The sequence below is a fragment of the Hyla sarda genome, chromosome 8, assembly GCF_029499605.1.
Source record: "Hyla sarda isolate aHylSar1 chromosome 8, aHylSar1.hap1, whole genome shotgun sequence".
NCBI classification, from domain to species: Eukaryota; Metazoa; Chordata; class Amphibia; order Anura; family Hylidae; genus Hyla; species Hyla sarda.
The window spans coordinates 71246830-71269750 of record NC_079196.1 but is presented as its reverse complement, the minus strand read 5'-3'; the positions used below and the strand labels follow the sequence as shown (position 1 = coordinate 71269750).

The window sequence follows — 22921 nt, the reverse complement described above, 5'->3', positions numbered from 1 at the left end:
ATGCGCGCAGCCCTGGCGTTCACTGCGCTCCCTGCCTGAGCCTGAAATGTGCCGTCTAATACGAACTTTAAGCTGGTTACTGGCGGACCCTACATATTGAAGGCGACAATCAGTACAAGCTGCCAGATATACTACCACATACAATGTTACAATTTATGTAGCTTTTTATGGAATATGAAGTGTTAGTACTATATGATGTGAACTTATTAGTTTTTTTCCATATACCTACATGTTATACATTGTGTATGACTGCATCCAACATTACCTACATATAGAGATGAGCGAAGTTACAGTGATTCGATTTGTCAGGAACATCTCGGCTCAGCGTTTGCTGACTTTAGCCTGTGTAAATTAGATCAGCTTTCAGGTGCTTCGGTGGGCTGGAGACTCTCTCCCAGGACTGTAGCCACGTTTTCCAGCCCACCGGAGCACCTGAAAGCTGAACTCATTTATACAGGCTAAAGTCAGCAAACGCAGAGCCGAGATGTTCCTGACAAATCGAATCACTGTAACTTCGCTCATCTCTAAATGTAGGTAATGTTGGATGCAGTCATACACAATGTATAACATGTAGGTATATGGAAAAAACTAATCAGTTCACATCATATAGTACTGACACTTCATATACCATAAAAAGCTATATAAATTGTACCATGATGTATATAGTATATATGGCAGCTTGTACTGATTGTCGCCTTCAATATGTAGGGTCAACCAGTAACCAGCTTAAAGTTCGTATTAGACGGCACATTTCAGACATGAAAGGGTTAAATGGGCACTGTCACCAACCCTTCTTTTTTTTTTTTTACTTATGTACTACAACATATTTCTCTTATAGATTCATTTTTTTCCATTAAAATAGTTTATTTTACATTTGAAAACCGGCCACTAGGGGGTCTCCCTCCTCCCTCCCTCCTTGTTTTGTGTTCCCTTACTGCTGCATGTGCTCCGTGAGAGTATTGATCCCAGAAACGGCCCGCTATTAGGGACTGTGTTCACACCTGGTGCGATAATTTCTCTCAAAATAGGTTCCACTTGCACTACAGGAAAATATTTAAAGATAATTTGTTTAATAGCAGCAAACTGGGCACTGTATGCAGTGACAAATACAGTTTTTTTCCTAATTGTATTATTATTATTAAATTGCTCCTGTCTTTCTTACTGACTTTTTCCATAGCATTAGATAGGTTTTTAGTTGTGTATCCCCTCTCTAGTAGTCTATTATTAAGCTGTTCTGCTTCTTGTATAAATGTATTCTCATGTGTACTATTCCTTTTTAACCTACATAATTCTCAATACGGAATATTTTGTGGAACATGTTTAAGGTGACATGACGTGGCCATAAGAATAGAATTCTTAGCCGTATCTTTGCTGTATGGACTAAACTCTATTCTCTCTCCATTGGCTGTTACTGTAATGTCAAGAAAATTAATGTTTTGGGGATCATAGTGAGATGTGAATTTCAAATTTAGATCGTTCTCATTAATGTACTGAAAAAATTGCTCATATTGTTGCCTTGTACCCTTCCAAATAATAAGCAAGTCGTCTATAAAACATCCCATCCATTGGATGCAATTAAAAATTGGATTATTTGGAGTAAAAATTATTTTGATTTCCCAGAATATCATGAAGATATTCACGAAAGATGGCGAGTACTTAGCCCCCATCGAAGCTCCCCTGGTCTGAAGGAAAAATTGTTTGTCAAACATAAAAAAAATTATGATTTAACAAATATTTTACCGTCACCATAAGGAATTCCTTCAGACCAGGGGAGTAGGTGCTATAATTGTTTAGACAAAAAAATTATGCTTCTAATCCTTCTCTCCAAGGGATGGAAGGGTACAAGGCAACAACATCACATGTATCCTGTCACGATTCGGCTTACCGGTTGTGGATCCACTGTGTCAGCGAGGGATTGGCGTGGACCGTGCAGGTGGACCGGTTCTAAGAGGCTACTGGTGTTCACCAGAGCCCGCCGCAAAGCGGGATGGTCTTGCTGCGGCAGTAGCAACCAGGTCGTATCCACTAGCAACGGCTCAACCTCGCTGACTGCTGAGAAGGCGTGGGACAGAAGGACTAGGCAGAGGCAAGGTCAGACGTAGCAGAAGGTCGGGGCAGGCGGCAAGGTTTGTAGTCAAAATGGATAGCAGGAGATCAGGTAACACAGGCTTGGACAACACTAAACGCTTTCACTGGCACAAGGCAACAAGATCCGGCAAGGGAGTGCAGGGGAAGTGAGTAGATATAGCCAGGGAGCAGGTGGAAGCTAATAAAGCTAATTGGGCCAGGCACCAATCATTGGTGCGCTGGCCCTTTAAATCTCAGAGAGCTGGCACGCGCGCGCCCTAGAGAGCGGAGCCGCGCGCGCCAGCACATGACAGCCGGGGACCGGGACGGGTAAGTGACTTGGGATGCGATTCGCGAGCGGGCGCGTCCCGCTATGCGAATCGCATCCCCGCCGGCAATGTCAGTGCAGCGCTCCCGGTCAGCGGGTCTGACCGGGGCGCTGCAGGGAGAGAGACGCCGTGAGCGCTCCGGGGAGGATCAGGGACCCGGAGCGCTCGGCGTAACAGTACCCCCCCCCTTAGGTCTCCCCCTTTTTTTGTCCGACAACTGCTTTACCTGGGACGAGGACACCGGGAGTGAATTGAGGGTTTCCTCAAAGGCAGGCAGTACAGCAGGAGTGGGAATGGGGAGGGAGGGCAGAGGGTGAAGCTTGGCACGGGGCAGTGTGTCACCAGGACGGGGGCCATGAGGAGGCACTGAGGCTTGCCTGACGGGACTGGGAGGGGGGGAGAGGCATTTCTTATGGCAAGCAGAGTCCCAGTTCTTGATCTCCCCGGTGGTCCAGTCAAGGGTGGGAGAATGAAGCTGGAGCCATGGCAGACCGAGGAGGACCTCAGAGGTGCAGTTGGGAAGGACAAAAAATTCAATCAATTCGTGATGGGGTCCAATGCACATTAAGAGGGGTTTTGTGCGGTAACACACGGTGCAATCCAATCTAACTCCGTTGACCGCGGAAATGTAGAGCGGCTTGACGAGACGGGTCACCGGGATGCAAAATTTATTCACAAAAGAATCCAGAATAAAATTCCCAGAGGCACCAGAGTCCAAGCAGGCCACGGCTGAGAGGGAGGAGTTAGCAGAAGGAGAAATCCGCACGGGCACCGTGAGACGTGGGGAAGCAGACTTTGAACCAAGAGACGCCACACCCACGTGAGCTGGGTGCGTGCGTGCGTTTCCTAGACGTGGAGGACGAATAGGGCAATCCACCAAGAAATGCTCGGTACTGGCACAGTACAGACAAAGATTTTCTTCCCTACGGCGATTCCTCTCTTCCTGGGTCAGGCGAGACCGATCCACTTGCATGGCCTCCTCGGCGGGAGGCCCAGGCGAAGATTGCAAAGGATACTGTGGGAGAGGTGCCCAGAGATCTAAGTCTTTTTCCTGGCGGAGCTCCTGATGTCTCTCAGAAAAACGCATGTCAATGCGGGTGGCCAAATGGATAAGTTCTTGCAGGTTGGCAGGAATCTCTCGTGCGGCCAGCACATCCTTGATGTTACTGGATAGGCCTTTTTTAAAGGTCGCGCAGAGAGCCTCGTTATTCCAAGATAATTCGGAAGCAAGAGTACGAAATTGGATGGCGTACTCGCCTACTGAAGAATTACCCTGGACCAGGTTCAGCAGGGCAGTCTCAGCAGAAGAAGCTCGGGCTGGTTCCTCGAAGACACTACGGACTTCAGCAAAGAAGGACTGGACTGTGGCTGTGGCAGGATCATTGCGGTCCCAGAGCGGTGTGGCCCAAGACAAGGCCTTTCCTGAAAGAAGGCTCACTACGAACGCCACCTTAGACCGTTCTGTAGGAAACAAGTCCGACAACATCTCCATATGCAGGGAACATTGAGACAAAAATCCACGGCAGAGTCTAGAGTCCCCATCGAATTTGTCCGGCAGAGACAAGCGGAGGCTAGGAGCGGCCAGTCGCTGCGGAGGAGGTGCAGGAGCTGGCGGAGGAGATGGTTGCTGCTGTAGCAGAGGCAGAAGTTGCTGTAACGTGGCGGTCAACTGCGGCAGCTGCTGTCCTTGTTGGGCAATTTGCTGCGATTGCTGAGCGACCACCGTGATAAGGTCAGCGAGACTTGCCAGCGGCACCTCAGCGGGATCCATGGCCGGATCTACTGTCACGATTCGGCTTACCGGTTGTGGATCCACTGTGTCAGCGAGGGATTGGCGTGGACCGTGCAGGTGGACCGGTTCTAAGAGGCTACTGGTGTTCACCAGAGCCCGCCGCAAAGCGGGATGGTCTTGCTGCGGCAGTAGCAACCAGGTCGTATCCACTAGCAACGGCTCAACCTCGCTGACTGCTGAGAAGGCGTGGGACAGAAGGACTAGGCAGAGGCAAGGTCAGACGTAGCAGAAGGTCGGGGCAGGCGGCAAGGTTCGTAGTCAAAATGGATAGCAGGAGATCAGGTAACACAGGCTTGGACAACACTAAACGCTTTCACTGGCACAAGGCAACAAGATCCTGCAAGGGAGTGCAGGGGAAGTGAGTAGATATAGCCAGGGAGCAGGTGGAAGCTAATTAAGCTAATTGGGCCAGGCACCAATCATTGGTGCACTGGCCCTTTAAGTCTCAGAGAGCTGGCGCGCGCGCGCCCTAGAGAGCGGAGCCGCGCGCGCCAGCACATGACAGCCGGGGACCGGGACGGGTAAGTGACTTGGGATGCGATTCGCGAGCGGGCGCGTCCCGCTATGCGAATCGCATCCCCGCCGACAATGTCAGTGCAGCGCTCCCGGTCAGCGGGTCTGACCGGGGCGCTGCAGGGAGAGAGACGCCGTGAGCGCTCCGGGGAGGAGCAGGGACCCGGAGCGCTCGGCGTAACATATCCCATGCGAAAATACTATCCCATTGTGTGTTTTCAAGTATAGCGATTACAATAACAGCCAATGGGGATAGAATTGAGTTTAGTCCGTAAAGGAAAGATACGGCTACGAATTCTATCCTTATGGCAACGTCATGTCACACAAAATATTCCGTATGGAGAATCTATTAGAGAGGGGATACACAACTAAAAACCTATCTAATGCTATGGAAAAAATCAGTAAGAAAGATAGGAGCAATTTGAACAAAAGAATAAAAGAACAATTCATATTCCATAAAAAGCTACATAAATTGTACCACAATGTATGTAGTATATCTGGCAGCTTGTACTGATTGTCGCCTTCAATATGTAGGGTCGACCAGTAACCAGCTTAAAGTTTGTATTAGATGGCACATTTCAGACATGAAAGGGTTAAAGGTAGGAGTATCAGCGCTGACCCAGCATTTTTGTGAAGTTCATGGGGGTAACACAGACTCTCTTAGAGTGAAAGGCATAGAAAAAATCTGCAAGAAACCCCAGGGTGGAGATATTAGAAGACACTTACTAAATAGAGAAACACACTGGATATTTGTACTTAAAACAATTCATCCCCAAGGCCTCAATTATAGATTGGACCTTCTAACTATGTACTAAATCTATAGTAATATTACCTATTCATGAAAAGTGCATATATCCAAGTTGCTATCTACAAGCGATTGTTGTTCTGTGATGCCATACTGTGAACACTATGCTATGTCAACATGGAATCCAAACCACTTTTTTCCAGCTGTCATTTTTAATTGTACCATGTGATCAAATCTAGTGTGTATTTTAACATGTTATGTCAGTAATGAAACCACTCTATGACTAAGCGCATTGCAGCGTGAAATGCGTCAGAGGTTTCCTGTTTGTACCTATCTTATTCTGTTGAACTCCTAAATAAAGAGCAAGAAGTTTTTATCCGTACACCGGGTGCTGGACATTCCTTCTTTATGTGGGCTGTTGGGATTTAAGCGCCAGGGCTGTTTTTAGTCCCAGTCTTAGCAAGTTACAGAACTTTACCAATGCACATGTGTGTGTGGGAAAGTTATTAATATTAAACCTTCTCTGAAACAAGGGATTACTTTAAAATAAGGCTAATTTCATGCATTCATTTTGGCTGAGCCAGACACAACTGATGTGCAGTTTGTGGACCTGTCATACATCCGTAACAAAACAACGTCTTGGGATGTTTCATCAGTACTCTATTCTGTTGTATATCCTGCAGCATGAAAATATTCTGCAGATAGCCTGTGTAGAACTGGTGCAATATGTGACATCTATATAGTCACTGTATGACGGTAGTGCTGTAACATTGGTCTCTGTTGTAGCATACACACCTAGATTTATCAGTCAGAGGACAAGAACTGATTTGCCCATAGCAACCGATCCCAGCTCAGCTTCCATTTTTCCAGGGCAATTTGAGAAATAAAAGCTGAACTGTGATTGGTACTGGGTCTGGGCCAGTGAGGCTAACATATTTGGGAGAGCAGTTATGGGCCTGAGCAAACAGAAAAATTGGGTTCAGGACACTTTGCTTGATAATGAACGTGCACTTCCATTGTGAAGAAAATTTCTCTACAAACTGCCCTGGCCCGTTGTCCTAGATGTGGGAGCCGCACTGATCTCACATTTATGGCATATATCATGTATATGATAGGAAGACCACTTAAAGGGGTACTCCACCCCTAGACATCTTACCCCCTATCCAAAGGATAGGTGATGATATGTCAGATCGCTGCTGGGACCACCGCGATTTCCGCTGTGGCACCCCAGTCATCAAGTGCACTGAGCAAACTTCGCTCCATGCCAGATGACCGGCGATGCGGCGCCGGAGGCTCTTGACATCACGGCCATACACGCTCCCATAGACTTGCTTATTTCTGTTGTGAATGGTGGAGGATTGAATGTTATCTATATACTGGTGTCACCTTTCACTGAACTCCTGTCTGTGCTTAGAAGAAAGGCATTACTGGGAAATGATCTGTCTAAAACAGAAAGAGGGAGATTCATCAAAACCTGCGCAGAGGAAAAGTCGCCCAGTTGCCCATAGCGACCAATCAGATTGCTTCTTTCATTTTTGAAAAGGGCTCTAAAAAACAAAGAAGAAGCAATCTGATCGTTATGGGCAACGCACCAACTTTTCCTCAGCACAGGTCTTGATGAATCTCCAAACAACAAAAAATGTGGTTTCAAATGGCTGAAGGTGCTCAACGCCAAATGCGGTTGTGCATTTATACTGGGGGAGCAGATCCTGCCCTTGTAGTCCGTTGCTAAGGGCGATCCCCAGCATAAAAATGCATACAATGGAGGATGCCTGCAGCGGACTACAAGTGCCACAATAGAATCCTACACCAGATAGACAGTGTGGATGTGTAACAATTAGAATAATACAATACAAGAATATGGGTGCACTACTGTGGTAGATGTATACAATGACATTGGCTATCCCTCAACACTGATGTTAAAATTGAGACATTTGCCAGTATATCCGTATATGAAGGACAAACCAGAGCCCGCACACCAACGCCAAGGTTTCTCAAAATGGCGGCGGGACCTAACGCTAATCCTACCTGTGCGTGATAAGCAAAACAGAGGCCAGTGGGCAATTACGGCAGCATTAGGCCGACTCACATCATCCTCCCAGGTACCCTCCAGCGTGACTGAACAAACATGCAATGGGAGGAGGGAGGCAAGTTGCAAGCCCCACCTGAGTTGGCTAATATAGGTGCATGGGCTCACAGGTGCTACCTTAATGCTGCCTTGAAGATATTCAAGGCGCATAAATTATGGAGTTTACACACCTCCAAGTAATAAAATTTAAACAAACAACAAAAAACGTGGTCTCAAATGGCTGGAGGTGCTCAACCCCAAATGCGGTAGTGGGGTATTTATACTGGGGGAGCAGATCCAGCCCTTGTAGTCCATTGCTAAGGGCGATCCCCAGCATAAAAATGCATACAATGGAGGATGCCTGCAGCCTGACTAAAAGTGCCACAATAGAATCCTACACCAATGGGGTTGAGCACCTCCAGCCATTTGAGACCACGTTTTTTGTTGTTTGTTTAAATTTTATACTTGGAGGTGTGTAAACTCCATAATTAATGCGCCTTGAATATCTTCAAGGCAGCATTAAGGTAGCACCTGTGAGCCCATGCACCCATATTAGCCAACTCAGGTGGGGCTTGCAACTTGCCTCCCTCCTTCCATTATATGTGTGCTCAGTCACGCTGGAGGGTATCTGGGAGGAGGTTGTGAGTCGACCGAATGCTGCAGTAATTGCCCACTGGCCCCTGTTTTGCTTATCACGCACAGGTAGGATTAGCGTAGGTCCCGCGCCATTTTGAGAAACCTTGGCGTTGGTGTGCGGGCTCTGGTGTGTCCTTCATATAAGGATACACTGGCGAATGTCTCAATTTTAACATCAGTGTTGAGGGATAGCCAATGTCATTGTATACATCTACCACAGTAGTGCACCCATATTCCTGTATTGTATTATTCTTGATGAATCTCCCCCAAAATCTCAGCTTAGTTTTAGGTCTAGTGGCCAGTCTGTCGTTTGCTATTCGGACATGCTGAGAGTTTTTCAACAACTGAAGGTCTACAGTTTGGAGACCACTGTTGTATGCAAGCTGTATGCAGGCACTTATCCTATGAGCTAATAACTATACGTGGCTTGTCATTATAAGAATGACCATGTGGTGGTACTGTGAGATCTCACATGAAATAATGCTATTGTACTATACACTATAATGTTTAGGTTCTATTAAATTCTACCTCTTCTTTATAAATCTCATGTTGCCATGTTGTGATGACAATGAAAGCGGAAAGCCGCTGGAAAGGAAGCGTGGATTTTTCATAGGATTTGTGCAAAATTGGAGACTAGAAAATAGGCAGCAGAATAGTCCTGGCTTCCTCCTCAATCATGCAGCGGCCCAGCAATACAGATTGTAGTACAACTGTGCCCGAGAGGCAGGACTGTGAGTAACTTTTCACCCCACTGTCATTTCATTGTCTGTCCATCTGCTCAGAGTATGGGATGTTAAGGTGTGAAATGTCACATCAAAACAAGAAGTGACTTGACACAAGTCTGTAACATAATTACATCTGGTGTTATCGCTCTTACACTCTCTAATACTGGTCACTGGAAGTTCAACATGGCACCTCATGGCAAAGAACTCTCTGAAATCTGATAAAAAGTTAAAGAATTGTTGCTCTACATAAAGATGGCCTAGGCTACAAGAAGATTACCAAGAACCTAAAACTGAGCAGCAGAGGCGGCTCTCCCAGTAGGCGAGTTAGGCGGCCGCCTAAGGCCTCGTGCTTGAGGGGGTCTCGCAACTGCCTAACTCACCCCCTGAGTGAGTGGTGATGCATACATTGTACACATCGCCACTCTGCTCAGCCGGGACTCCTTTAACTATATGCGTGTCTTACAGACACGTCTGTAGTTAATTGCAACGGTCGGCTTATTGGCAGAGCAAAGAAACTTTGGCTCCCTGCCCTATCAATCACTCTTGTGGCTACCCGCGATATACAGGCAAACCACAAGAGGCCCGAGAATCTCTTCCTCTATGCTCCGGTCTTTGCTACAGCGCTTGAGTGACGTCATCATGCGCAGGAGCACAGACCGAAGGAGAGAAGAGCAGAAGAGAGGACACGCTACACGGGAACCTGGTGAGGGGGCTACTTAGAGGGGTCTGCCAATGCTACCTAAAGGGAGTCACTAAGGGGACTGCTATTATTATCTAAAGAGGGTGTTACTAAGAGGACTGCTATTACTACCTAAAGGAGTCACTAAGGGGACTGCTATTATTACCTAAGCGAGGGTCACTAAGGAGACTGCTATCACTGCCTAAGCGGGGGTCACTAAGGGGACTGCTATTACTTCCTAAAGGGGGGTCACTAAGCGGACTGCTATTACTACCTAAAGAGGGTCACTTAAGAAACTGCTATCACTAACTAAGCGGGGGTCACTAAGGGCACTTCTATCACTACATAAAGAGGGGTCACTAAGGGGACTGCTATTACTACCAAAAGGGAGTCACATAGGAGACTGCTTTTACTACCTAAAGGAGTCACTAAGGGGACTGCTATTATTACCTAAAGAGGGTGTTACTAAGAGGACTGCTATTACTACCTAAAGGAGTCACTAAGGGGACTGCTATTATTACCTAAAGAGGGTGTTACTAAGAGGACTGCTATTACTACCTAAAGGAGTCACTAAGGGGACTGCTATTATTACCTAAGTAGGGGTCACTAAGGAGACTGCTATCACTGCCTAAGCGGGGGTCACTAAGGGGACTGCTATTACATCCTAAAGGGGGTCACTAAGTGAACTGCTATTACTACCTAAAGAGGGTCATTTATGAAACTGCTATCACTAACTAAGCGGGGGTCACTAAGGGTACTTCTATCACTACATAAAGAGGGGTCACTAAGGGGACTGCTATTACTACATAAAGGAGGTCACTAAGGGGACTGCTATGACTACCAAAAGGCAGTCACTTAGGCGACTGCTACTACAACCTAAAGGGGGTCACTAAAGGGGACGGCTATTACTACATAAAGGGGGTCACTTAAGGGAACTGCTATTTACAACCTAAAGAGGGCTGCTGTTACTATATAAAGGGGTCACTAAGGGGACTGCTATTACTACCTAAAGGGGGTCACTAAAGGGGACGGCTATTACTACCTAAAGGGGGTCACTTAAGGGAGCTGATATTTACAACCTAAAGAGGGCTGCTGTTAAAGGGGTCACTAAGGGGACTGCTATTACTACCTAATGGGGGTCACTAAAGGGGACTGCTATTACTACCTAAAGTGGTTAGCTCAAGGAGACTGCTATTACTACCTTAAGGGGCTTATTAAAGGGGGTAGCTATGACTACTAAAAGGGGTTAATACATTGGGCTGCTTTTACTATCTAAAGGCATTACTAAAGGGACTGCTGTTACAATCTAAAGGGGGTTATTAAGGGGGACTGCTATTACTACTTAAAGGGACTTATTAAAGGGGGCTGATATTACTATTTAAGAGTTACTACTTCTACCACTACCTAAAGGTGACTGCTGCTGCTACTGCCTAAAGGGACACTGCTACCAATATATGTGGGGAGCTACAACTATATACAGGAAACTGCAAATTTATACAGGGGGCAACTATGCACAGGGGTACCTACCTACAGGTGGCACCTACCTACCTAGGGCACCTGTGTAACGGGGGAAACATTGTGAAAGGACCTGTCTACCTACTAAAGCGACCTAACTGCCTAATGGGGGTTTGGCAACCTACTCTTCTCCAACCCATTTATCAACCCACTTTATTGTGTGTGACACTAAGGGGTTGTTATTACTGTTTGGAGCACTATATGTACTGGAAAAGTGTGGAGTTTAAAATGTTTGTCTGGTAGGTTCTGTCGAGACGATTTGTGGATGGAAGAAGTTGTCATGACGGTCTGGACAGGATGGAGAAGATAAAGGAAAATGTACAACTCTGATCAGAGAAGATGTCACTTGATGTAACTGTATGTAATCACTTATATAGTCTGTAGAGCCTGTGTAGAGCCTGGGTCACTACTGTCTGTGTAAAGTGGTGTTATCCAGTCACTATATAGTGGTAATGTGTAGTCATTGTGTGCTGCAATTATTTTTCCCTTTCACAGTGATGTTATTGGTGATACTGATCTGTGTATAGTGGTTTTATTCAGTGTTAGTATGGTGGTATTATCCAGTCACTATATGGTAGTAAAAGAAGTGGTAGTGGTCATGGTGTGGTAAAATTATTTGTCCCTTGTATAGCACGGTTACTGGTTGCTCTATAGTGGATTTTATATAATAACAGTATGATGGTATTAGCAGTAGTAATATGTTGTCCTGGTGTGGAGGTATTATTTTATGTTTTTAAACACCTGCGTGCTCCCCAGCTTAGTATTGATGCATACACCGTATACACCACCATTCACTGAACGGAGGGGCTGGGTGTTTGTTGTTGGGGCCTCACAAACGAATTTCGCCTAAGGCCTCAAAAAGTCTAGTGCCACGTCTGGACAGGACAGGTTTCATTCAGAACAGGCCTCACCATAGTCAACCAAAGAAGTTAAGTACACATGCTCAGCATCATATTCAGAAGTCTTTGGGAAATAGACATATGAGTGCTGCCAGCATTGCTGTAAAGGTTGTGGGGGTGAAGAGGTCAGCCTGTCAGTGTTCAGACCAGACCATACACCATACACTGCATCAATTTGGTCTGTATCATCCCAGAAGGAAGCCTTTTCTTAAGATGAAGCTCAAGAAAGCCCCCAAACAGTTTGCTGAAGATAAGCAGACTAAGGACAAGGATTACTGGAACAATGTCCTGTGGTCCAATTGGACCAAGTTAAACTCATTTGGTTCAGATGGTATCAAGCATGTGTGACAGCAACCAGGTGAAGTGTACAAAGACAAGTGTGTCTTGCCGACAGTCAAGCATGGTGGTGGGTGTGTAATGTCTCGGTCTGCATGAATGCTGCTGGCACAGGGGAGCTACAGTTAATTGAGGGAACTATGAATGCTAACATGTGCTGTGACATACTATAGCAAAGCAAGTTCCCCTCCCTTCGAAGACTTGGCCGCAGGGTAGTATTCTAACATGATAACAATCCAAAACACAACTCTAAGATGACAACTGCCTAGCTAAAGAAGCTGAGGGTGAATAGAGGGTGATAGACTGGCCAAACATATTTCCAGACCTAAACCTTATTGAGCATCTGTGGAGCATCCTCAAATGGAATGTGGGGGAGTGCAAGATCTCTAGCATCCACCAGCTCTGAGATGTCCTCATGGAGGAGTAGAAGAGGACTCCAGTGGCAACCTGTGAAGCTCTGGTGAACTCCATGCCTGAGAGGATTAAGGTAGTGCTGGAAAGTAATGAGGCCACAAAAAAAATGTACACTTTTGGTTCAATTTGGACAATTCCACTTAGGGGAGTACTCACTTTTGTTACCAAGGTTGAGACATTAGTATGTGCTGAGTTATTTTGAGGTGGACACAACATCAAACACTGTTATACAGGCTGTGCACTTTACATTGTAGCAGAGTGTCATTGCTTCAAGAAATAATAAAATATTTACAGAAATGTGAGATACTGTATATACATTAATGTATATTGATAAAGAATAGTCTAAGATGAATGGATCAGAACAGAATGGATGGGGGACACTCATTTAACCCTTTTGGGATTAGGGTATTCAGATTTAAAACATATCTCTATGTTTTAAAACTTCAAATCTGTTCTGGCTTTCTTTGGAAATTTGTTCAATGACAGCAAGGGTAAAAGATGAAAAGTCCCAATTCTAGTTGGCAGCATGCCTAGAAACCCTATAAATCATATACCCCCTATTAATATTTAATCATCATTTTTCTTAATACGTACCATCAATGCCATGTATGTTCTGTCTACATACTGGAGACCACAGCATCAGCACGTAGATGACAAATGCAAATGAACAATCCTGGGTTTGTGTTATAGAAAACCCTTGCCCTGTTACTTGACGTTTAATGTTTGCTGTGCCATTTACTATATTGGTGCAACATTTGCACTGATCTTTATTAAATTACCCCTTCCGTAGAGCACAGACAATTAAAGGCCTCACTGCACCAAGTAAGCTACGCTCAAATAGAGGGAAGATACATACGAGCGGGCAGAAAGGTTGCTCCCAGGTCAATAAAGATCATTTTAAGGTAATGTCATTTTATGGATCCCTTTAGTGCAGTGTTTCTCAACCTGGGGTACAAGTATTGTAATGGCGGCCGCATCCACTGGTCACTCTATCTAACGTGGCCGGGACCACTTTAAAAGAAATGAGCCATGGCTCTTAATAGGCTAATGTCACTGCACCGAGGAGTAGAGCAGGAGGACAACAGAGAAGCGCAGGCATCAGGCTGCTGTGGGCAGTAATTACCATAATGTGGTGTCCCGGCACCGGATTGAGTCCGCTGCCTTGTGGTGAGTTCCCCAAAGTCAGAGTCCCTAGGTGTAGATGGGGTCCTCATCCTTATCTAGCCCCTTGTCACCCCTTTTGTAAATAAAATTATTTAAATTTAATGTATATATTTATATAGTAGGTGTATTGCCTAGTTAGCGACGCAGGACCTGCGGGTCACGTGATGCGTTCCAAAGACTCTATGGCTTGTAGTTCAAGGGCCTTTGGAGGAAGTCAGGTGTTTACCCATTAGACTATGTAATGGTGAGTGACAGCTGACTTGGACCAATCCAAAACGGCCCTGCCCCTGCCCATATAAGGGAGCGATGGGCATTACTCTTGCTCTTTCCTCGTGGGCTGTTGACAGGGAAGGATCTGCGCTGCTGTCATCAGTGAGTTAGGCCCGAGCCTTGCGGCGACGGCTGATCTTTACAAAACTGTGAGCGTAATCAATCCCTAAGCACTCTGCAAGATCACCGGACCATATCTAACCCCTAAATCCGGACGGATCTTCGCAAATTACCCTAAATTCTGAGACATATCAAAAGTCAAGGTCCGCAACAACTGTCAGTCACTGAAGTGTATGGAGACTGTATTAATGAGACTGTTACTGTTCATTGGATGTACCGCAAGTCTTTAAGTAAAGTTTATCCAAGTTCAAGTTCAACTACCTTGTGGACCTTCAGTCATTTTATGCATGCACCTATCGTTACTGGGAAGGGCAGCGATAGGCTGGAGAATTACCTCAGTATAGCCCTCAGCCTGGCATCACGAACAATAGGGTTAACCTTAACCCCTGATATACTGAAGCAATACCCTGACTACACTACCCCTACCCCTGAGGCCTACCACAATAAGCTTTGGTGCTCCACTGCTCCTGTACATCGTTGACCTACTGCTATTAACCATAGCAATAGGTCCCCAGACTAGAGAAGCGGGTCAATATGAGGGTCTACAACAATATATGAGGGCATTTTGGGGGTCTAAAACTATATAAATATATATAGGCCTACAGCTTTATATGGGGGCACAGAGGAGGCCGAACGACTTTATGGGGACACAAAGCAGGAACAATTACTGTGTGGGGCAATACACATGGGGAGTTTGTAAAGAGGTAGGTAACGTACTGGAGTAAGGAGCCTAAAATGTTTGGCTGGTTCCCTGGAGACAAGTCCTGGCAGGAAGAAATCTTAATGGCAGTCTAGGCCAAATAGTGAAGGAAAGACATCACCTGTGAATTGGGAGACTGGGGATATAGGGAGAGAAGCAGGGGGCCTTGGGAGAGGATATGGAGTAAAGTAAAGCACATAAAGTATACTATATTCATTACGAAATTGTCTCTAATATGGGGTACAATTTTTGGGAATAGGCTGTCAAGGGGTAATGTTGAGACCCACTGCTTTAGTGTGATGTAGTGTGATGTGCCCAAAGACCCGGACTGGGCCATCTGTCAGGCCATCCATCTGCCCCCAACACCAGAATTTTATTTATTTATTTTAAACCTCTGCCACCAAGCCATTCTGTCAGCCTGTGCTCTGGATGTGGCCCCACTCTAAGTAGGTCCCAGGCACTATGTTCTATGAGCTGGGGTAGGGACATTGGCCATTTAAAAGCAGCAGTGGCTGCTGGCAGCAGATGTGCCACGCCCATGTCTGCTACTGCTCCTGGCATGTCTCTGCCCAGCTGCTGCATTCCATGAAGGAGGAGAAACCAATTCAGATCCTTACTCAATGCCATCTGTCTGCAGTCCTCCGCGCTGGCGGTGCAGCATGGTGCACTTTGCCTCATCTAAAAGGCTCCAATATGCAAAGAGGAGTCATAAGGGTCTGGAGCAGGAGGGGACAGAGGGATTTGGGAAAGGACTTACAGTAGAGGTCTGGGAAGGGTACTGAGGGGTCTGGGGTGGTGAAGACGTCAGGAGCAGGAGGGAACAGAGGGGTCTGGGGTGGGCAGAGGGGTCTGCAAAAGGGACAGAGGGGTCTGGAGGAGGACATGGTAGTCTGGGGGAGGGGAAGGGGTGGAGGACTTAGGAGATTTTGTGGGGGACGAGGAATCCGGAGGAGTAGTGAACACAGGGGCCTGAAGGAGGAGGGGAAAAAAGCTGTCTGGAGGAGGACAGTACAGGGGTGGGATTTAGCCAAACTGAGCAGAAACAGTATATAGCAGTATTATTTTAGGGGCACAGTGTGTGGCAGTATTTTCTGGTTCATAGTGGCAGGGTTATGATTATTTTATTCATATAGAGGATGGAGATATGCTAACAAAGTGAGGAACCATTGATGCCTGAGCATCAAACTCTGCAGAGGGAAGATGTAGCTGGAAGAAGTCCCGGCTTCTGGACCAGATGAAGAAGTAAAGGACAACAGATGGCACCCATGAGTTACTGAAATGAAAGGTGCATTTGAGGTATAACGGGGTGAAATGCAGGGCAGAGGTTATTAACCCTTTTTGTTGTGACTCAAGGGCGTGGTTTAGCCTTAACCACTCGAAGGTAATACCGCTGGTCCTGGGCTAGGCACAGGGGCAAAGAAGACATTGACGTCAAGTTACGGACAATGGTAGCCTTACAGACTGTAGACAGGTGTTACAGTCTATGCAGTACAGTCAATATCCCAAGGAAATGACCAGTGACACAGGGGGACCTCGCAGGCTTGCTGGGACTTGTAATATGTAGAGACACTTTAGTGCAGGCCACAGTGACTATATAGAAGACTTGACTGACTTGACCATTGACATGAAGATGACTTTGAGCTTACTTGAGCTGACTTTGTGGCTGCAGACTCTAGGCTTGAGGCCTCCAATGCTCTTGACACACTCTGAGATGTTTTGACTGAACTGGACCTCAGGAACAAGAGCTAAGAGCTCCAAGAGAGAGATTGCAGCCCCTCCCCTGGTTTGGATAGGGGAGCTAGAACAAGAATCCCATAGGTCACTTAGGGGGTCACCTGGTCCCTAATGCCTCCTGAGTAACAAGCACATGGTATTATATTTAAAGCAACAGTACATTAGTAATACAAACATATATACAATATGGGTTACACTGTAGGTTGAGCCCTGGGGACATGGAGGGACTCTTCCTGACAGGGCAGAAGAAATGTATGGGGACACACCATTCCGTACTAGGCCACCACACATTCACATCTTGGGTTTGTAAATCTGGCATCTGGATAGGGCACCGTATACCATTGATTTCACTGAGCTAACTGGATCAAGTGTATGGTTGGCTCATTTGAACTGGACTGAAAACTGTGGTCTGCTGCACTTTTCAGTCTAGTTCAAAAGCCAGATATAAGCGGAGTCTGATCGGCATATTAAAATGAATGGGGCAGGGCACTGATCCGGCAGGATGCATTATTTTTTTTTTTATTCTCCTGCCATATCACTGCCGAATTTGCAAACCCAAGATGTTAATGTACCTTTATTGTGCATTCTGCCTATGTCCCATCAGTGATGTAGAGAAACTGTACCCCAATCTTTGGCTCTCCAGCTATCACAAAGCTACACCTCCCATAAGGCTAAGTTTTCACTTTTTTTTTTTCTGCCAGTTTTTGGAAAACTGCCACTGCAGTTTTAGAGCCAAAGTCAGAAGTGGATCCATAAGGGAGGAGAAGTGTAAGTCCTTCCTTTATATGTCCTATTCCTTTTGAATACATTTCTGGCTTTGGCTCAAAAACTGCAGTGGCAGATATCCAAAAACTGCCAGAAAAAAAACAAGTGGAAACTTAGCCTTAACTCCTTGGGGACGGAGCCCATTATAACCCTAAGGACGGGAGCATTTTTTGCAATTCTGACCACTGTCACTTTAAGCATTAATAACTCTGGGATGCTTTTACTTTTCATTCTGATTCCGAGAATGTTTTTTCGTGACATATTCTACTTTATGTTAGAGGTAAATTTTTGTCGATACTTGCATCATTTCTTGGTGAAAAATTTCTAAATTTGATGAAAAAATTGAAAATTTTGAATTTTTCTAACTTTGAAGCTCTCTGCTTGTAAGGAAAATAAACATTCTAAATAAATAATATTTTGATTCACATATACAATGTCTACTTTATGTTTGCATCATAAAGTTATAAATTCCAATTCCTTCAGGGTTAGCAACCCCTCCGGGACTAAGACCCCCGACTTTGATCTTAACAAACAATAAATAAAAGTGAAGTTTTAAAAGGGTGACCACCCTTTTAAAACTTCACTTTTATTTATTGTTTGTTAAGATCAAATTAAGGTGCAAAAATAATACAAAAGAAGGTGTTTAAAAACACAATATATAGGAATTGGATTGGTCCATTACTGGTTCCACTAATTCTATTTCCACTAAGGCTTCTATGTTAGGGACTCTTTTATTCCAATATTCTGGATCCTAAGACTCCAATCTTTATAGTCCACATAACATACAACCTCCTCTATTTGATTTACCAATTCCTATTATTGCTATTTAAAATGTGTTCTCTAGCATCCCCCCGACGTTTCGCTGGAGAGACCCAGCTTTATCAAGGTATAGTGTCCTTCTTTTGTATTATTTTTGCACCTTAATTTGATCTTAACAAACAATAAATAAAAGTGAAGTTTTAAAAGGGTGACCCTAGTCGGTGGTCTTAGTCCCGGAGGGGTTGCTAACCCTGAAGGGAATTGGAATTTATGAATTAAATACCCCGGGTACCCTATGGGGGATCTTTGTGTATATGCATCATAAAGTTGACATGTTTTTACTTTTGGAAAACATCAGAGGGCTTAAAAGTTCAGAAGCAATTTTCCAATTTTTCATAAAATCTTCAAAATCGGAATTTTTTAGGGGCCAGTTCAGTTTTGAAGTGGATTTGAAGGGCCTTCATATTAGAAATACCCCATAAATTACCCCATTATAAAAACTGCACTCCTCAAAGTATTCAAAATGACATTCAGTAAGTTTGTTAACCCTTTAGGTGTTTCACAGGAATAGCAGCAAAGTGAAGGAGAAAATTCTAAATCTTAATTTTTTACACTTGCATGTTCTTGTAGACGCAGTTTTTGAAATTTTACAAGGGGTAAAAGGAGAAAAAGCCCCCCAAAATTTGTAACCCAATTTCTCTCGTGTATGGAAATACCTCATATGTATATGTCAAGTGTTCGGAGGGCGCAGTAGAGGGCTCAGAAAGGAAGGAGCGACAATGGGATTTTGGAGAGTGAGTTTTGCTGAAATGGTTTTTGGGGGCATGTCGCATTTAGGAAGCCCCTATGGTGCCAGAACAGCAAAAAAAAAACACATGGCAGACTATTTTGGAAACTACACCCCTCAAGGCACGTAACAAGGGGTCTGATGAGCCTTAACACCCCACAGGTGTTTGACGACTTTTCGTTAAATTCGGATGTGTAAATGAAAAAAAAGATTTTCACTAAAGTGCAGGTTTTTTCCCCAAATTTACCATTTCTATGAAGGGTAATGGGAGAAAAATCCCCCCAAAATTTGTAACGCAATTTCTCCCGAATACGGAGATACCCCATATGTGGCCTTAAACTGTTGCCTTGAAATACGACAGGGCTCTGAAGTGAGAGAGCGCCATGCGCATTTGAGGCCTGAATAAGGAATTTGCAGTAGGGGTGGACCCGGTTACAAGGATGGGGCTTGTCTCCACCAAAACCCTACAGCAGTGTCTCCCACAGGGTGCCTCCAGCTGCTGCAAGACTCCCAGCCAGCCAGGACAGTCTATGGCTGTCCGGCAACACTGGGAGTTGTGGTTTTGCCACAGCTGGAGGCGCCGTTTAGGAAACACTGCCGTATGAGACGTTTTTCATTTTTATTGGGGGGGGGGGGGGGGGGGGGGTGACATGTAAGGGGTGTATGTGTAGTGTTTTACTTTTTATTATTTGTTAGTGTAGTGTAGTGTTTTTAGGGTACATTCACACAGGCAGGGGTTCACAGTAAGTTTCCTTGAAGGAAATGTACCCTGTACATTCACATGGGGGGAAGGGGGCGGGGCACCCCAAACCTTCAGCTGTGGCAAAATGTCAACTCCCAGAATGCACTGACAGACCGTACATGCTGGGAGTTGTAGTTTTACAACAGCTGTAGGCACACTGGTGGGGAACCACTGAGTTAGAAAACAGACTCTAGCTCAGTGATTCCAACCCATGTGCCTCTGGGAGTTGTAGTTTTGCAACAGCTGGAGGCACACGGGTTGGAATCACTGAGTTAGGAAACAGATTCTAGCTCAGTGTTTCCCAACCAGTGTGCCTACAGCTGTTGCAAAACTACAATTCCCGGCATGCCCGTACAGTCAGGGATGCTGGGCGTGTAGTTCTGCAATATCTGGCCCTTCAGATGTTGCAGAACTACAACTCCCAGCATGCCTGGATAGTCTGGGCATGCTAGGAGTTGTAGTTATGCAACAACTGGGGAAGAACAGTGACCTCCAAACTGTAGCCCTCCAGATGTGGCAAAACTACAACTCCAAGCATGCCCAGACTGTCCAGGCATGCTGGGAGTTGTAGTTCTGCAACATCTGAAGGGCCAGATATTGCAGAACTACACGCCCAGCATCCCTGACTGTCTGGGCATGCTGGGAGTTGTAGTTTTGCAACATCTGGAGGGCTACAGTTTGGAGACCACCATATAGTGGTCTCCAAACTGTGCCACTTCAGATGTTGCAAAACTACAACTCCCAGCATGCCCAGACAGTCAGTGCAAACTGGGAGCTGTAGTTTTGCAACATCTGGAGGACCACAGTTTAGAGACCACTACACAGTGGTCTCCAAACTGGGACACTCCAGATGTTGCAAAACTACAACTCCCAGCATGCCCAGACAGCCTTTGGCTGTCTGGGCATGCTGGGAGTTGTAGTTTTGCAGCTTTTAGAAGGCCACAGTGAAGATCACTTATCGCGATCTTCACTGCAGCCTTCTCAGCCGCACTTTCCGGCCGCCGCTCCTCCTGCTCGCGCCGCTTGTTCCTGAGCCTCCTGCTCCGGTCCGGGTAAGCCAGGCCATGCCCTCCCCCTCGCCGCCCGTGTTCTCCCCGCTCTGTACCGACTTCGATCGGTGCGCAGAGCGGGGGGAAATGAACTGTAACCCCCCGCCCCCCTCCTGCCATTGGTGGTCAGCCTGACCAATGGCAGGGAATAGGAGGGGGTGGCAACACTGCCACCTCGCTCCTATGCTTTAGGCTGGTCGGAGCTGTCTCTGACAGCTCCGATCAGTCTTATTTTCATGGAGATCGGGTCACCAGTGACCCGATTTGCCCGGATCGCGGCAAATCGCAGGTCTGAATTGACCTGCGATTTGCTGCGATTGCCGATATGGGGGGGTCTCAGGACCCCCCTAGGCATTGCCACGAGATGCCTGCTGATAGATATCAGCAGGCATCCCGGTCCGATCACCGCCCAGCGAGCGGCAGTGATCGGAAATGCCGAGGGCGTATGGATTCGCCCTCCGTCCTTAAGTGACGGGACGCGAGGGCGTATGCATACGCCCTTCGTCCCCAAGGAGTTAAAGGGGTTATCCAGGAAAAAACTTTTTTTTTATATATCAACTGGCTCCAGAAAGTTAAGCAGACTTGTAAATTGCTTCTATTAAAAAATTTCAATCCTTTCAGTACTTATGAGCTGCTGAAGTTGAGTTGTTCTTTTCTGTCTATGTGCTCTCTGATGACACCAGTCTCGGGAACTGTCCAGAGTAGAAGTAAATCCCCATAGCAAACCTCTTCTACTCTGTGCAGTTCCCGAGACAAGCAGAGATGTCAGCAGAGAGCAACTTCAGCAGCTGATAATTATCGGAAGGATTAAGATTTTTTAATAGAAGTAATTTACAAATCTGTTTAACTTTTTGGAGCCAGTTGATATATAGAAACATTTTTTTTTCCTGGATAACCCCTTTAAGTCTGAGGCTCTCCAGGCATGATGGAAGTTGTAGTTTGTAACAGTTGAAATGCGACCTATACCAAGGTGATCAGTGGGTGTCCCAGAAGTCGGACCCTATCCCAAAAAAATGGCCTGCATTGTCTAAAATGCCCAATGCCCAGGTCTATTTTTGGTCCTAGTCCGACCCTGCATATGCCATCTAAAGGAAGCACATGGAAACTGTTTGTAGCCATGTTCTTGTACCCTTATACTAAATGAGCTACCGGTCACTTTAGAGCATTTCCCAGCTTATGGCACAGAGGGTATAAGCTGCTGTTGTTTGTCCTACTTGTACTGCATTGAATGTGACAACATTTTGACCAATAAGTAAATATCAGAACCCTGAGCATATGGTATATTTCCCACATTTTAGGGCCAGACATTCCCTTCCCAAAAATACTTCCTCATTTTCTGACAAGTTCAAAGTTCTTCTAAAGTCAAATAAAAACACAGAGCTTGTCGTTGTAGATATGGGCCTTGTTTGTGCAGTTAGGAAAATAAATAGAAGCTTTATAAACCCTCAGCCTCACACATACACTCTATATAAGAATTACACCATGATATAGAATCTTTTAGTAGAAACATATGTTCCAAGTATGTGCTATTGGTTGAATATTTACCCTAAAATGTATGTTGTTCAAAGGTTAGTATAGGGTGGGGTGTGGACAGGTGTTACTCATGGAATGGATGTCTAAAAGTGGGTACAATTGGGGAGATTTATCAAAACTTGTGCAGAGGAAAAGGGAGCAGTTGCTCATAGCAACCAATCAGATCGTTTCTTTCAGTTTTCAGAGGCTATGGCATAGCCTCTGAAAACTGAAAGAAGCGATCTGACTGGTTGCTATGGGCAACTGCTCCACTTTTCCTCTGCACAATTTTTGATAAATCTCCCGAATGCCCCTGTCTGAAATGAGCCTCAGGATCATTTCAAACACACTGCGGGACATTTATTATTGTGTGTGTGTGTTTTTGGTTTTTATTTGCACCTTCTTTCTTGCATATTTTTTGTGTTATTGCACAAAATGTATTCTTTGTGCGCAAACGTAAGACAAAAAAAACTGCTCTATTTTACAACAGTCAGTACGTCATCGTGAAGGCAGTGTAGCGTGCAATTCTGGCTAAGGGTACGTTCACACGCACAGATTTTTTAGCGGGTTTTCTGCTGCGTATTTGAAAGTGGGCGGGCTC

General features: G+C 45.6%; 1 protein-coding gene across 2 annotated transcripts in view; it reads right to left on the bottom strand.

Moving 5' to 3' along the window:
• Positions 1 to 22921, bottom strand: part of LOC130284079 (anterior gradient protein 2-like) — a 104732-nt gene that overhangs the window by 44464 nt on the left and 37347 nt on the right. Inside the window, exon 1 of one of the 2 annotated variants that reach the window (XM_056534058.1) lies at positions 16619 to 16738. The exons of the other annotated variant lie outside the window; for it this stretch is intronic. The gene's annotated coding sequence lies outside the window, so the exon portion shown is untranslated. Of the gene's footprint in view, positions 1 to 16618; positions 16739 to 22921 lie in introns of those variants that run through there. 2 annotated transcript variants of the gene reach the window in all.